Genomic DNA, 18,605 nt, shown 5'->3' on the forward strand with positions numbered 1-18,605 from the left:
ATTACTCTCCCTTTTCTCCTCTGCCAACTCTTCCTCTTCTTTCTCTCTTTTTTTTTTTTTTTTTTTCTGGTCAGAATGAATGTAGTTGACAATGAGCAAGTAAAGTACATCTATGACTGTTTCCACTTTAATCACTTTGTTAATTTTCTGTCCCCTGAAAATGTAGGCTTCACAAGCAACCGAATCAGGTTTATCTTGTCCACTGTTGTGTTCTCAGCATCTAGTTCAGTGCAAGCAGACACTCAAGAAATATTTATTTAGTAAATGAATGAACCACTCAATCAATTTTATGCTGGCAGACTCATGAACATGACTTTAAAGCAGAAACTAAAGGTATTTTACACCACAGATGCAAGAAATATAGAATACTCTTGGAGCCATTGCTAAGGAGGTCCAGTGGGCACAGGGGAAGCCAGGCTTCAATTCTGGCAATGGATAGAGAGGTTGGGCTGGGAAACAAATGAAGTGACTCCTTTACAGGGTAAGCTTGGAATTGAAATTGTGGTGGGAAATTCCCTGGGACCTAGCTTATGGCAAAGAGCACTTACTGTACTTCCACACAGACTTAACTGTGCTCATACACTCCAAGGTGTGACTTTATTATACTCTCTTCTGCCAAATGTTGCTGGAGTAAGGTAGGAAGGGAATTGTGGGACCTAGTTCTTCAAGAGATAAATTCAGTATATGACACATTTCTCCTTTTCAAACAATTATATTTGGATAAAGTGCTCTATAAGATGATAAGACATCACCAATAAAAAGCTGCCTTTTTACCCATTTGGGCAAGATGACCCATCCCCAAATGTGTGCTCTCCATTACAGGGCATGCCTTTGCATAGGAGATATGACTTATGCATGTTTAGCATTAGCAGTAAAATATTGCCAAATTGTGTGTGTGTGTGTGTGTGTGTGTGTGTGATGGCATTTAACCCATAACCAGAGAGACAGTGTCAAAATGGATGGAAAATGAGAGGTCTTGGGTTAATCAACATGCAAATCTTTCAACAGTACTTAAATTATTTACATGTAATACACATGATTTCCTAGAAAAAATAATTCCTTTTCTTTCAGTGATAGCAATGCATCTCAGGGAGTAAGCAGCACAATAGCTGGCTTAATGTTTTCCCTGTTCACATTCAGGGAGAAGCATAGTAACCTGCCCCTGCCCCCCATCTTGTCCCCAGTATGGAATCTCAGAGCCATCTTTCTATGCACATCTTGACCGTGACAGCTCTGAGAAGTTCTGCATTATGCACACGTGCTCTGTGCCTCCTCAGATTATCTTGGTGAACTGAATGGGGATGAGTGAGTGATGATATAAGAAGCCAGAAAGGCTTGTGTCAGAATATCTTCATTTTTGGAGCACCATGAAAAACAAAATACCTGATAGAGCGACCATCCATAAGGAGTTGTATCTATGTGTGGGGAGGAAGTAATCCTCTATCAAAGCATCAAGAGACAGGGGAATGAGGTAGTTAGGAGGGTAAATAAAGATTAAGCTGTATTGACATTTTAACTCTCTCATTTCATGCTTGTACGACTGTGGGCATATTTACTTATCTTCCTAGTTTTTTGATTCCTCATCTGAAAAATGGGGATAAAAATGGTACTGCATTTTAAAATTACTGAGAAGATGAAACAAGATAATGCATTTATAGGGCTTAGACAGTTCTGGCTCCCCAAAGTGTTGGTCTTTATTAAGATGCTGGAAGCCTGCTTTAGACTAAGCCCAATTTCTCTCTCAGTTGGAGGAAAGGTGGGTTTGTTTATGATACTAAAAATATGAACACAATATTTCTTAATTAATCCCAGGGGATATATTTTGGTACTTAGGTATTTTAAGAAATAAAAATTTTAAATTTTTTTCCTGGACTATCTTTTAAGATACCACTTAAGAAATTATACACATTTCCTGTTAATTTTAGTTGTTTCAATTATTTTTCAATTGTCTTTCAAATAATTAAGATTTTTAAATGTATAACCAATTACCTAGCTATTCTAATCCTTTTAGTGATAAGTTAGGATGCAAATGAATAAGTAAGATTATTCTAAATGAAATAGCAGAAGACTGTCTTTACTGATAATATCACATTTGATAATTTCAAGAAAAGTAAAGGAATGTGTGCCACTTACATTTTTTATCCTTAGCAATGCCTTCTAAGTGTTCATTCATTAAATACTGTACCTATATTATTCAACCTTTTTTATACATATATCCTTAAAGGGTGTTTTTCTTTTAGAAAAATCATTTTCCCTTCTGATTTTCTTGTGTATTTTTTCTCAAAAGTGTTAATTTGATTAATATTAATATAAATAATCAGTCTTCCTAGTCAGATTATTTAGGGTTAATGAAATGAAAAAATACTTTATACTCTTTAAGTAGTTTCACACATGTTTTCTAACTATTACCAAGGTCTTGCCAAATTTAATGATCTGTTAAAAGAAACACAATTTGTACTTGGCAGGGTAGGAGCCAGGAATAGGACCCAGATTGCTGCCTTTTCCCCCCACAGTTTGTATCATTCACCACCATCCCCTGAGGCCACAGAATTCTAGCAGGCATGTGCATGCAGGGATGCCTCATCCATGGCACACCCACTGGGGGCCATGTGTCCATCTTTCTGTGAAGCTGCCCATTTCTTACAGGATTCATTAGCTATAGGATGACTTGAGCTGTGCCATTGGGTTATAGCGGAGTCCTTAAGATTCTCTTTATCCTGATATCATAAAAACTTGGATTCTATAATTCTCAGATGTATTTAAAATTTTCTATTCTCATTATAATATACCTGGAAAAATTATTTGATGCATCACAGAAGTTCCTGATTTTGTTTGCTTGAAAAATTTCAAGGAACTCATGCTTTTTTGTGAAATTCCTTTCTAGGATAAAAGAAATTGTCTTTTGTTTGGTGTTTGTTCATCTGTTCAGTTGTGTTTATTTTGTTCGAATATTCACAGTTAAGTGTAGGACTGCAGCAATAAGTTTACCTGATGATTTTACAGTCTTACATGTCTTGATGTGTTAATTCTGAGATGAAAAAAATTTAAATTAGTTGTAATCTGAAGAGGACTGGAAAGCCATATTAGTGCTGATTTTTTTCCCCCCCTGAGGACATATAACTCCTGGAATATGCCTGCAAGCAGAGTTTAACTATTTGAAGAGATGAAAGTCTGGCGCTGGGGCTGTTTCAGGATCCTTTTGCCAGCTGGCCATTTGGGAGTAACCATTTGGGATTGAGTTGGGGTTGGACTATCTCTTCTGACTAGAGCAGGAATTTTTTTTTTACACTGTGCAAGGAATCACTGAAGCATTTGTTAAAAATGCATGGGCTTGTGCCCAGCACCAGAAATTGCTTATAGAAGATCTGAATTGGGCCTTGGGAATATGTATTTTAAACAAACCTTCTATGTGATTTTAACAAGTGCAAGCTCTAGAAGCAACTTCTTTAGAGAACTCCAATAACCTGCCATAATCTGTCCTCTGTCCTTATGGCTGAACCACAAAGTGGATGGAATTGAAGATAAATTTCAGATAAATTTGCCAATCTTTGGATAGAAAACAATAGACTTTCCCCTCCGTAGGAATTCCTCTGTTTTCTTGGGGGGTAGGGAGGCGTGGCAGTGTTGAGGGAGAGATAGGCAATACTTAGTGAAGTAGAATGGAAATCCTTCACATTTTAAGTCTGGTTCAACTTCTACCTGGGCCATTTGCTTGCTGATGGAACATGGATGAATGATTTGACCTCTCTGGCTGAATCCAAAGCTCATCTAAAAAATGGTGATAGTGTCATTGTAGGGCAGATTTATAATACGGGGGCTTGTGATTGTGTCTGACAGGTAGTGGGCACTCATTCTTATCTTTTGCTTTCTCTTGAAAATGTAATATGTATTAATATTCTTCTGTACAAGAGTGGCAGGAGACAAGAGGAACTGAAATAGCCTCCAGCTTGATGATTTTCAAATACCTTGGACGTGCTAATGTTCCAACACAAGTGCATTAGCCTCTGAACATTTACTTCCTTTCCACTCCTATGGATGTGATCAGGAATACTCCATATGTAATATCAACTGCAGTCATCATTTAGGAACAACTTCCTGCTCCTCTCCTTGTAAAAGGTTTGCTTTTATATAGGTAAACATTTCAATGTGGTCTTATGCTATAAATGTGGGATTTATTACAGAGAAGCTAGTGCCCAGGCTGTGAACTTTTTGCAGGGTAATCTGTTATTTGGGAATTTTCTGGGTTTTTTAAAGATATGTGCCTTAAAAATATTATGCAAAAAGAAAAAATATTAAATTTGCATGACTACTTTTCTGGCTTTTTTTTTTTTTTTTTGTAAATATTCAATTCCATGGCATTACACTGAATTATATTTTCTTTCCTTTTTGTTTATAATTTCGACTTCTGTAGAGATATTAGAGGTCTGGACAATAATCTTCAAGCTCAAATACCACAAAATATATTGTTAGGAGTTTTTGAGATTGAATTCTCTTAAGTGACTCTTTTGGTTGTCTAGCTTCTCTCTAATTGCGCAGTTCTGTTACTTGTGGAGAAACTGTTTCTGGTCATATTGATAGACAGTAACTGGCTTGCCAGAGAACAGAGCTGGCCATTATATTTTCCAAAGGCTAATCCTAACGATTCAGGTAGAACATACTTAGTACATATGGCCATAGTTTATTTAAACTCAAAAAGTGGTTTTTTGTATCATACCTATAGGTTCTGCTATGGTGCTGACTGATTCATATTAATAATATGTTTTAGTCTATATTATCCATTTAGTAGAAAACAGCATACTCATTCTTTTTATGCCGAGAGAAATATTACAGACATTTGTCAATATGCCAGGGTAGCATGGGGTGGGTAGGGGGTACTCCAAATGATAAACATGACTTTGTGTTGTCCTTAAATCATTCTAGAGTGGCAACTTTACTCCAGATTGGGGAACCCATTACTTTTATTTTAAAACAAACATGTGTAGGATCAGAGCAAGGTCCAAAATTCATGACATATTTATGCTGAAGTGTTGATATTAAGAAAATGTTAACCAGATGGAAAACCACTTTAGGCTAAGTTCAGAGACCATCAGGAATTTAAATGCACTTTCCCAGATGGGAAAGTTTGACCAAGTGTCTCTATGAATGAATTCAGGGATCGTTGGGAAGCCCACTGTTCTCTGCCCTAAATCTTCTCTTACCCACTAAGTAGTGATAGTTCTTTTGCATAACACTTTTGTAACTCTTCAAATACAAATACCTTTGGGGAAGGTAATGATTTAAGCTATGAGCATCTTACAGGTTTTTGTGTCTGAAGGATACTGGCACTGGTTTTGATATGAGGATAGTGGGAGAGAATGACCATACTCCAGTCACAATTTTTACCAGGAACTAACCCTCAGAACAAACTTTTCACCATTTTGTCATCATAGAGACATAAATAATCATTTTAGAGTTATTTCTTTAACCTCATGCTGTGGTAAGTGACTTACCTTTTGTCATATTTAACTTTATTAGCATTATGATCTGTTTTAAAATTCTGTCAATTGTAGTATACTATAATAAAAGATTCTTCTAGTTCCACTCCTCAAGCCTTGATTGTGTTAAGTTTGTGAACTTAATCCCCAAATGCTTACCATCTAGAAAATATAACTTCTTTAATTCAAGGCTTTGAATATAGGTTTGTACTTTGTAGTTTAATTACAAAGCCAATTATGATATAGTTTCTTTTTTTTTCTCTCTGATAGAGTCTACCATTATCTATCATATCGAATACAAGGGGTTAAATTTTTTTTGTCCTAAATTTATCTTTCTTAGTTTCCCATATATTTATTAGTAAAATTAATAAATTCTAAAATTAAACGTATTCCTATCTATATATATAATTCAGTAGTTTAAAGCATTCCTTTTTTTGTTGTTCTACCATAGTCATTTAAATTTAATTTCTTTCATCTATTTTCATTCCTTTACTGCTTGCTAATCTACAGGTGCCATAAGCACTACCTGTAGCTGGGGTGAACATGATGTCCTAGGGGAGACAAATTGCCAATGGTCTGTCTGGGGCAGGGAAGACATTGTGCTGCTTGGTACTTCATACTTTTTAGATAGAAAGTTGAGGTAGCAACATGTTGTTGTTGAACCTAATTCAATTGTAGAACAAGGATGAACATATATGTAAAGTAGTTCATAGGATTGCAAAGATGCCCGAAATATTATTGTTTGATCTTTACTTACAAAGTTCCTCTTACTTTCTTATTCTAAGGAGTAAGAAAATAATATCTTTATGCGCTCAGTTTAAAATTACTCTTACTTATTTTCTTGAAAATCTTATAAGTTATTAATATGAGGACTTCATTTGGAATTTATAATTTTTAACCCTGTTTTACAAATTTAATGTAGAAAATGGAAATACTGTGATTTGAGGAAGAAATGTCAATAAATGTATGTATTTTTCTGATTGATTGAGGAAACAAAACAGATCTCTTGAGTAGCCCCACTTCTGTGCTGTTGTTTCTGACCTAGAGCATCTATTGGTTCTCATTTGTGTACGCAGGAGTTTTATTCTCCATTTAAACCTTTCACAGTGTCTTTTGTTGTGAGTCCTTGGAGATGGAGCTCTTTTAGTAATTTATTTTTTGCATCGACCTGTGCTTTTCTTGTGCTGAACATTTTAATGATGTTTGCCATTGGTAAAAAGCCAGTATTGTCTTCAGGGGAACTGTTGGGTTTTCCTCCTAATTCAATATAAAAAATTGTTATGGTTTAGGCTCTGGGTAAGTTTGTCCTCTTGGCACAAATTCCCAATATAGAATGTATCAGAAAAGCTTTATTTCTGACGCTGGGAAAAATTCCTCTGCAGAGAAGCAAGTTGAAATACAGTCTACCTAGGCTGTACTTTTTGTTGGCTGCTTGTTATTTTGACTATTTCTCATGTATGTATTAAAAAACATTGTCTAAAATTTAAGTATATGTGTACGTTTATATGTGTAATGTATGTTTAAACTGTAACTTTAACTGTTGACACTTCTCCATGTATGAATAATCGGAACTAGCTAGAGGCATGTATTATGACAGTAGAAGTGTGATATGTACTCTATCTGCTTGCTGGGGCCTGAAGGAGCTAACTGGACAGATGAAAACTTGGTACTTCCAGAAACCTCAACAGACAGAAGATGCTCAATTCTTAAATATAGGCATGATTATTTTCTTTAAAAAATTTTAAAATTACATTTACACTCAATATTATTTTCTATTAGTTTCAGGTGTATGCATAATGGTTAGACAATCATATACTTTACAAAGTGGTGCCCTGATATCTTAAGGACTCACTTGGCACTGTACATAGTTATCACAACATTATTGACTGTATTCCCTATGCTGTCTTTACATCCCTGTGACTATTTTGGGACTACCAGTTTGTATCTCTTAATCCCTTCACCTTTTTCACCCAGCCTCCCTCAAGCAATCATCAGTCTGTTCTCTGTATTTATGAGCCTGTTTCTATTTTGTTTGTTTATTTATTTTAAGTGTGATTATTTTCAATGAATAACCTAGACCCCTACATTTTATCTCCATGTATATGGCATTAAGTAGTTACTTTTCCTTGGAGGATTAATATAAGGACATCTAAAACTTTGGAGGGATGTGAGCAACATTTAAGAGCTTTAAAAAAACACCCAGTGTACTCTTTTCACATGCAGTGTTTTATTAAGGAAAATTTAGATAAGAATTTTGAAAATTAAAAAGAAATTTGAGACCTTCAAAGAATTCATCCATGGTTTTCCTCTAGTCTTGGCAAGCAGGGAAAGGGGCTGAAACTTGCAGTTCTGTTGACAGAAATGTGAACCCAATATGTTGCAGGCAAGGAAGATATTTACTCTTTAATTTTGAGTCTTGGGATATGTTCCTGTAATGTTTTCTGAACTCTGAGCTCTAGTGATTGTGGCGAAGGCTCCCACCCCTACAGTCTTTTTGGACACTTTAGTCCCTCCTAAGTCTAGAGTGGAGTAACCATTGTCTCAGTCATCTCCCTGATAATGCATTAATTAAAAGCATTCCAGACACAGTCCAGAGCTCTGCATCCAGCATAGGAGATCACTGTAATAAAGGAGCAGATGTGTACTGACTATGCTGCAGGTAGATTCTTTCTTAGTTCTTGATCCTTGTTATGGCTTTTGTTGCTGGAGATCATGGCGCTCTCTCGAATGCCTGGAATTCATTGTAGACCACTAGAACTACAGTCCTGCCTTGTATTTTCATTTCTACTTATTTCTGAGGAAATTCAGTTGACCCTTGAACATTTCAGGGGTTATGGGTGTTGAGCCCCAGAACAGTAGAAAATCTGCATACAACTTTTGATTCACCCAAAAATCAACTACTAATACCCTACTGTTAACGAGAAGCCTTGCTGATAACATAACAGTCAATTAACACATATTTTGTATGTTATATGTATTATATACTGTATTCTTACAATAAAGTAAGCTAGATAAAAAGAAAATGTGAAGAAAATCATAAGAGAAAATTCATTAACAGTACTGTACATATCTATTGAAAAAAATCTGCATGCAAGTAGATTTATATAGTTCAAACCCATGTTGTTCAAAAGTCTACTGTAATTTGGAACTGTTTCCATGCAGTTGTGAACTCTCTCAGAAAAATGTAGTTGCTTTGGGCTTTCTGTAATAGTTTCCATGTCTTTTAATTTTTTAAAATGTGTTCTCCTGGCATTTTTCAGTGAACTGCAAACGTTTTCTCTCATATTATTATGATTTTGCTCATAGGGCATTTGTTCATTGTCAATTAGGAAGGCATTTTAGGGAAATATATTGATTTCTCTGACAGATGGAAGAACCACATAGCTTTGGTAAGGATAATCTTCAACACTTGAGTATTTGTAGATTCTATTCAAAATTGGGGAGGCAACCAAAAGGTCTAGGAAAAAGTTTTCTAAGAAAAATATACTTTTCCAGTAGGAAACTTCAAAAGTTATAGAATTCCTTCTCCAAAGAGAGAAAATTCTTTGAACAAATGGAATCTTGGGTTCCAGTCTGTTTCCTGTTCAAATTTGAAAGAGGCAATTGTGAACTAAAAAAAATAGATGTACAGAAAATTGACATGTTTGACAGGGCCAATACAAGGCAAAGCTACGAATTAGAATTTTTTTGAGGAGGGTGGGGCAATAGCTCTCTTTCTCCTTAAGTACTTTTTCTTTCTTGGCAATATGTTCCTCTTCCAATTATTTTCTAAGCAAACTCATGCCAAGGTTTTACTTTCTTTTTAATTTGTCCCTCTTCCTTTCAAAACTTACCTGTGTATATCTCTTTGTCTCTCAGCCAGTAAAAATAATATAAGGTTTTATCAACAGATAATGGCTTAATGTAATAACTCTATCGATAACTTTACACTTTTATGAAGACTTTTTGAAAGGAACATTCTAAAAATTCAGGGAAACTAAAAGATGATGGTAGAATTAGAAGTACCAAGGAATATATATTTTTGTACTGACATAATTTTTGCAAGCATCCTTCAGATTATATCTACTTATTTTCGTAAAATAACTATTTTGATAATATTAAACACATTTGGATTAATATAGCAAAAAAGGTTCACTTGTTATTTAAAATGGAATTCATTTATTATTAGAGTGGCTTATGTTTCTAAAGGAATTTCATATGCATTTTCTCTTGTGATTATCTCAATAACCATATGAGAGAGAGCACATAGCTTCACCTTTTTACAAATGAGAGAACTGAGCCTCAGATAGGTTAATAGATTTGCTCAAGGTAGCCAGCCAGTGTGTGGTAAAAAGAAGAAGAGAAGCATCCTTCAGATTATATATAGTACATACAATGTGCTTTGACCTATAGGAGATACAGACAGGCACAGACATGACCTTGCTCAAAAGGAGATCCTAGTCTGGGAAGGTTAAGGCATCTAAACAAATTATTATAATGAAGCTTAAGAAGTAAAAAGTGCCAGAATTGAGAAAGAGAAAATGCTGAGTGAATCTAGGGGAGAATTATCTAGCTGGGAAGTGAATACTGGTCTTTATGCTGGAGTGTGTACACGGGCATGGTTTTGTAGGATGTCTTAGGTCAATACGGACACAGAAATGAGAGAAAGAGAATACACAAAAGCAGAGGGAATATTGAGAGCAAAGATACAGAGAAGGAAAAAGATAAATTATATAGAACTTGTCCTCATTTTGTTTGCCTTACATCAATACCCCCTTCCCTGTTAACACTACCACGATACTTTTGGGGCACCCACTTCTCTGCAACTCTAAATTTACATGTCCTGGGAGAAGGACAAGGAAAACCGCAGTACTCAGGCTTGGCCAACCAGAGTTACAGGGGTCCAGGTACACGGGTGTTACCCAGGACTTTTGAGAGAATGCACATTTTCTCCTTCTACCCAGGTTGCTCAGATAGAGCATAACCAGTGGGCTTCTTTGCTACCTAATAGAAAAAGCTTCTGTTGGGAGACCATTCTTCAAAGCTCTCTTACATTTCTGAACATCTGTGGACAAAATGTTGATTACTCTTCGTTCCAGACTCAATTTTAAATATGTTTGCTTAGTAAGCAGCCTTGGGAAGAGAGAGACAGGGATGCAGAGCAAGGAAAGGAATGCTTCTTATCATCACAGGTTCAAGTCCCCTAAGCTCAGAATTCCTCTCCTGCCTGTGCAGTCATCTTCTTGGGATTGTCGTGTCATCTCCATAAGATTTGTGGGTAAGGGAGAGTCACAGAAATATGCTGATGTTCCTGCTGCTGGCTGTGCCATGAGTAGTAAAGTCCTTTGTCTCTGGTTCGGTCTCACATTTTCTGTCAGTACCATGTAACTGAAGCAGGTTGGCTTGCTAGCTTATAAGCAGAGTAAAATCTCCTTTTCTGTTTTCCAGATGAATAAACCAACGTAAGGGTTTCTAGAAAGATATGTAGAGAGAGAATTTTGTGACAATACTTTTTTATATCTAGTTTAAATTGTGCCTGAATCCAGGTTATCTGATACTTCTCAGTTACATGCGCCAAACCATTTCCTTTCTTGCTTAAATCTTCTTAAGTTTCTATCACTTGCAACCACAGAATCCTAAGTAATCTTGATATATGAGAAATATCTAATAATTTATTTTAACTGAAAGTATAAAATGCACGAATGAGCTTACTAAAAGATTAGATTAGAAATGGATTTCTAGAATATCTGTGGGTTTGACTTGAAAAAAATGGAAAGAATGGGATCTTCCCATTAGACTGCAATGTTTTACATACATTTAATTCTTGAATATTAATATGGTAATTTCACTCCTGTGTGTTCTATGCACACACTCAAGTAGTGAAAAATATATGTAGGTCTTTAATTATCATTAACTTTGGAAAGACAATGAACAGCCATTATTTACCCATAAGTAAGTTCAAATTGAGTGACTTACCTGAAGCTCCGTTATGGTCTGAGAGTCAGCCATAGTTTATGTAATTGCTTTTAGTCTTCATGCCTTATTTTCTGACATATTTCACTTCAAAATATATTATCAGGCTAATAAATAAAAAATAAAAAGGCACATCAATAACCTATAATAACAGTAAAGTTTATATATGCATTTAAAATAAAATGATAGTCTATTAACTCAGGCTTTTATTGTTTATGTAAGTTATTTTACCTGCACTTTTAAGTAAATTATTTAACCTGCACTTTTACTGGAATCCTAGGTAAGAAATAAAATTTTCAAGTCTTGGATTTCTTATAAATTAGAATAAATTAATCCTGTCTTCACAAAGTGACTGAGGATTAAGTGAATGTGTTTAGAAAGTACTTGAAAGAAATCTAACAGGTACTTTATAATATTTCCTTTCCATTCTTTTGTATTAGATGCAGATATAAAAGGCATTTTTTGAAGTGTTCAAAAATAATCAGAGGTGATTTTAAAAGATTGAATGTTTGTCTTTGGGGAATAAATTCTGAAATTTTTCAGATAAATTCACCTGAAATATTAATACATGACATATGAAAAATAAAAGTGATATAACTTTGGGGGCTTGCTTACCTTCTCAAATATTAAAATATAGTATAGAATAACAAAATTAAGGGTGTAATATGTATATAAGAATCAACAGACAGGTCAGTGAAATAAACTAGATAATCTTAAAGCAAATGCTAAAATGTAAATTAATTTATAAAATAAATCTAATAAAAAAAGATTTAATTCAACAAGTGTTATGAAAACTGTTTTTTTGGGATAAAAAAATCAAATCGTATTATTTACCAACATGATTTTCATTTGGATCTGGAAAAAATTTCTTAAAATGGCAAGGAATTTTTTAAAGCATAAAACAATGGAAAAAAACCCCATAAACATAAATATTTAGTAATTTGACTAAATGTTTTTAATAGTATGTATGTCAAAATATAAATAAAATAAATTAAGTAATAAAATGAAAAACAAATGAACTGGAAAAATATTTGAAGCAAATATGAAAAAAGTAGAGTTCTAGCAAGTGATTAAAAATAACAGCCTAGTGGAAAAATGAACAAAGGTCAGGAGCAGCCATGTAATAGAGAAAGAAAAACAAAGGGCCAAAAAACATATGGAAAAAAAGTCAACTTCACTAGTAATCAAAGAAACACTAATAAAATGAGATTATTTTAATTATTGCTAGAAACTTAGTAGTGCTCTATTGCTGAGTGTGCAAACTGACACAAATATTTGGTAAAGAAGTCTGTTACCTGAAGAAATTTAGAGAAGTGCATTTCTATTGCCTCCTTAATCCTAATTCTAAATCTAAATCTAACTCTATATCCACAGCCATAACCACAATTTCTTAATTTACTGGAGCAAACTGTTGAAATGAAATATCAGTAATTCTCATCCAATTTGATGTGTGTTTATTATAGCATAATTTATAAGAAAAAGTGGGCAATGATAAAAATATGTAAACAATAAAATAGTTAAATATGACATATAAATGTAAAAAATTTTATGCCACCATTAAAAATTCAGGTTTCAAGAATCATCTGGGGAAATGTTCATGATTTACTATTAACTGAAATACAAAAAGCAAGCATGACATAGAAAAGAACAGTCTGATATCTAGTATCACCAAAGAGAAAATGCATTTAAAAAAGAAGGAAAGGAATCACACCAAAAATGAGGTCATGCTTATTTCAAAATGGCAAACTTATAGGTGTTTTTTAATTTTATATATTTTATTTTTGTGTGTTTTCCAAATCTTTTTGTTTACAATGCAAAAACTAGAAAACTAGAAAAAAATCAAAGTTTTAAAAATAAAGTGCTCATATAAAAAAATCTACATTCTTCTCTTGGATTAAATCAGCCCATCTATAGAATTTGTACTACCAAATTTCAGAGTACTTAATAAGGTCAGAAAAATCAATTTGATTTTATGGTACAGAGGTTCAAGAATGAGATGCACACTAGATGCTTGTGATATGAATATTTCTAATATTGGAACCACCAAAAGAGTACACTATTTTGCATATTTTAGCTCTGTTCTCTTAGGTCTTTATATGACCTTATGCTTGATTTGCATAATTTAAATGACTCCTTTGAATGGCATGTAGTTGCATAATCATTCTTTTAATTATGGTTATTAACCTGTTTGTGTAATAGCAGATAATTTGAATAAATGATTTTCATCTTTCAATTTTTGCAGTTTCATATGCAGTATAGATAGATTATATGCTCAATTCTACGTAACTATGTAAATATAATATTCAAAATCAGGTGAATTTTGATGTTATTTTTATTTTCTACAGTTCTCTAAAAGCAAAAATAATGTGTTACTTGTAAGAATTGTTAAAACTTAAATTATTTAGCAATCACTTTCATTCTTGGATGTATTAACAATTATTTATTAAATAATAAAGGTCTTAGAATAATAGGGTATATCAGATCCTTTAAGTTCCTCATTTATCTTCCAAATAGACTAGGGACCAGGAAGGTGGAGGGGAGGCAGGTATCTTATGAGGCATAGGGCATGGTTCTGTAACATGGGCTCAGAATGGACCGGGCAGCTTAGGTTGGGATGTTGCAGCAGTCGCTTCCTATAATTAATATTTCTTTAAAATGCCCTACACTTTGCCATAAGGAGGCATCTGATATGCCATAATTGAAATCAATTTTGTTTGTGTGTGTGTGTGCATATGTCTATGTCAGGTGTTATGAAGACAATCAAGAAATAGAAGGTGGGGTCCTGTCCCGGTTTACAAAGAGCTCACCCTTCCAGCAGAGGACTGTCAAGATGTATGCCTCTTGCCTCCAAATAACAACAGGACAGAATCCTGTGCTTCTGAACAGCAAAATGTGTGATATAACAATAGATTCCAAAACAAGGATGAAGCAGGTAGAGGGGTTTTAGTTAAGGCCGAAGGTCCAGGGCTTGTAGACCAATGAACCTCTTGAGTCAAGATACAGAAGTGAGAACAGAGGTGGAATCAATTATACTAAATTGTATAATTATCCACTTGAGCCAGAAAGTCTTCCTAGAGTTATCCTTTTCTCTCTTACATCCTAATTCCAATAAATTACCAAGCCTTCCAATTCTACCTGTTTAACATTTCTCCCACCTGTACTCCTATGTCAAGTCCTCCTTAGGGCTCTTGCCTTATTTTAGCACTTAACTTGGCTATTACTATAGTCTTCTAACAGATCTCCTTGCTTACTATTTACAGACCTTCATAAATCTGTCCTATATTCTTCTGTCAATGTGATTATTTAAAAGTGCAAATCATGGCCATATAAATCCCTTCAGTTTAAAACCTTGATCTTTTATATTAGCTCTAAGTTTGAAGCATATGAAATTGCTGATGTTAGACTGGTTTTGACCTATGAAAAAAGCAATTTTATAATATAACTGCTTAAAACCTGTGTCAGGGCCCGGCCGGGCATGGCTCAGCAGTTGAGCGTCTACCTAGCATCCAGGTGATCGGGGTTCGATTCCCGGTCAGGGCACATGCCCAGGTTGTGGGCTTGATCCCCAGTTGGGGGCATGCAGGAGGCAGCCGGTCAATGACTCTCTCATCATTGATGTTTCTATTTCTCTCTCTCTCCCTCTCCTTTCCTCTCTCTGAAATCAATAAAGATATATTTAAAAAATAAAAAAAATAAAAAAAATAAATAAATAAACCTGTGTCAGGGAACTTTGGGATGCAAGTAACAGAATATTCAACTCAAAATGGCTTAAAAATAAAAGCATTAATTACTCATATAAAGAATACTTAAGTATCCTTTTAAGTTGTGCTTTATACTATCCTTTTTAAAGACTTTTCTCACTTTTCCTTTCCCTAGGAAGAAGGAACCATTAAATAACTTTTCTAGCAATAGTACTTATTATTAAAGGTTATTATTTTACCTGTTATAACATTTAGTGTCTTTCACTCATAATCAACTCCAGTCCTTCCAGGTCAGGAGTAATGTTTGATTCATCTCCACGTTTCCAGAGTCTTGCATAGTGCCTTGTGGACTAAGAGAATGAATGAATGGCTAGGTGAAATGAACAAATAATTGACTAAATAGGATGGGGTCACATCTCATACCATAGTTGTATGGATGCAATACAAATATCCCCATTACTTACTCCATACAACAGATTAGAGATTCTCGGAATAACACATCCTTTCCCCAGATACCTCTAAATGAGTATGTGAGACTGAGATTGCTGCAAAAACAATCATCTTCTTGTTTTGAGGTATGACAATATAAATATAAGTTAATACCAACATCATGATATTGATTGTGTAACTTGCCACTCAGAGGCAATCACTGCAAATCAGTGCCCTCAAAAATCATATTATTTTATTCTTATCCCATATAAATATTGTAACCAAGTATATTTATAATTGTACTCTTAAAAATGAACTTGAATTTTGTAGTGCTAAAGTTAGCAAACATATTTACTAATGTTTCCAAAAAGTACTTTTGAAATTGCTAGCTAATATTCCCTGCAATATTTATTAATAAAAAAGCGAGACTCCATTCAAAAGATGTTTATCTTAAGTCATGCAAATAATCAGTGTTACAGAAAATTAAGTGATTTATTATCACTACATCTTAAATTTTATGTTGAAAGTCTTGTGTGATAGAGTGAAAGAATAATGAACTGGATTCTGAGAGCACACATTGAGTATCAAGTGAAATAGTCCTGTAGATGATCAACCTTACAGAGGTTGTAAAGTTATATAATGTATTTGCTTTCTACAAAATATATCACAGTAAATGCCAAATGATCTGCTATTTTTTCAGTTCTAAGAATCATGTAAAATGTATAGATTCTGAAGAGGTTTTGCTGAGGTTCTCTTACCCTGTTCTCAAAAGAAAGTACCCTACTTGGAGTTGCATATAATGGAGTAAGTTTATAATTTCTAAAATTGATTGTCATTTCTAACATTCAGGGGAGTATAGTGGAGTCAGAGGTGTCTGGCCTTATATTGATTCCACCTCTCCAACTCCCTTTTTGAACTTCCTACTTTTTTTCCCCCCCTGAGTTGAGAATTTTGCAGAGGTGAATGCTGAAAAGAACATAAGCAAGTCTTGTATTATATAATAGAACACACAGTTAGAGATTTTATGTGGGCTCCAAAAAAGCACACCAGTAAATCTCAGACTACAGAAAGTTAACACTAGGATGAACAGTATATTCCAAGGTGACTTGTGGTCATAAAATGGAAGGATGTGTGTGCGTGTGTGTGTGTGTGTGTGCCCGTGTGCATACACATGTACACTGTTATAAGCAACAGTACTAATCTGAAATTTCACTGTAAAAGATGGCCCAACAATTAAGTACTAGATATCTCTCTCTTACTGATGATTTAGTTTTCAGAGACTTTAGGTAAATTTGCAGTCATTTAAAGTATGGCAATTTGGAGAAATCACCCTGGATTGGGAGGTCTCTACTACTGGGGTGACTCGGTGACTCAGGAGGTATTTATGGGAGGAAAAAAAAATTACAGCAATTTGCTTGAATTACACAAATTAGCAATTCCATATAACAAGGGATATCACTGTGAATCTCTGACTCCTGTCTCCTACACTGTTCAGATCAGGAATCAGGAGAGACACTATTAAGCCAGACCAAGGAAGATTAGAACCAAAATCTGCCCTGATTCAGAGTCATGAGGAGATCTGCTCAGTCAGGATTAGGGTATATGGATGCATCTTATGGCATAGATACATATGAACCTAGAAGGTGGATCTGAGACTAGCATAAGGCAAACAAACATGTAGAATACATAGGATTCCCTTTGAACAAATCTGACATCATATTTAAGATTCATATTGTCAATCCTGGTATAGAAAAGGGTTGTAAGTAGCAGCAGCAGCTAATGGAATTCATTCGTAGAGACCTTGGGAACCAAAGTAAGAACCAGGTCAACCACAGGATGGTTTTAATGGAGAATCATCTTGACAGCTGGGGTCTCTTCAACACCCCCACTACCCCTCCCCTCCATGATTGGAAGCCAGACTTAGTCCCAGTGTGGTCTCCTGCTGAGCCTATAGATGGGAGATCCAGAGGAATGGAGAGGCTGGTGTTGTTAATTACTGTTTGTTTCTGAGACAATGCAACGTGGGCTGATTGCCAGGCAACTGTGTCACCTCCATCTCCGTCTTTCTACACTTGCCCCATTCAGAATCTCTGGCTGCCATCCCCCTTCATCTTCTACATGTGCCTCTCCCTGCCTCCACCCCACCCCCACCCCTTGCCATGGACATCTTTCTGGGTATCTCCTTATATCTCTACGATAATGCTCCTAAAATTTTCATGGAGTGGATAGGAATTTCCTTCTTTCTTGGACAAGGCAATGTTAACACCATTCCTCAATAAGCAAGCTATCTGTCCACCTCCCACCTGCAAATGACCCTAAAACATCTTCTTACAGCTTTATAGCACGAGACTGTTGGGCTCACTAATATGTCCATTTTGGCCTGGCCGGTGTGGCTCGGTGGTTGAGCATCAGCCTATGATCCAGGAGAATGTGGTTCGATTCCCCATCAAGGCACATGCCCGGGTAGCAGGCTCGATCCCCAGTGGGGGGCATGCAGGATGCCACCGATCAATGACTCTCTCATCATTGGTGTTTCTATTTCTCTCTCTCCTTCTCTCTTCCTCTGTCAGAAATCAAAGACATATTTTTTAAAAATGTCGATTTTGCTCTTTAATTCACGTCATTGCTTTCCAGATAAGCTGCCATTTCTCTTTTTCTTCTACAACAATTGTTCCTAATGTGAGTTATATGAACATTGTACAATTCATATGATCTGTGAATCATTTGACATTATAATTATAATTTTGGGTATATTTCTGAATGTGAATTTTTCTGAAGAGAATTATTCGTTTTCCTTGGATTCTCAGTGGGGCTGGTGACATTAAATAGTTAAGAATCATTAATTTATAACATATATTTTATTAATTGGCTTCCTGTCATTTTCTATCTAATATAACAATAGTACCACTACCACAATCACTAATGGAATTTGTATAGCACTTTGCAACCTACTCATGACTTTCCTCGGGGGGGAGGGTGCAGGTCTTATTATATCCATTTTACAGATGAGAAAAATAGACTGAGAGAGGTTAAGAACCATCCAGCTAAG

This window comes from Miniopterus schreibersii, assembly GCF_964146895.1.
Source record: "Miniopterus schreibersii genome assembly, chromosome: 3".
Taxonomy (NCBI): Eukaryota; Metazoa; Chordata; class Mammalia; order Chiroptera; family Miniopteridae; genus Miniopterus; species Miniopterus schreibersii.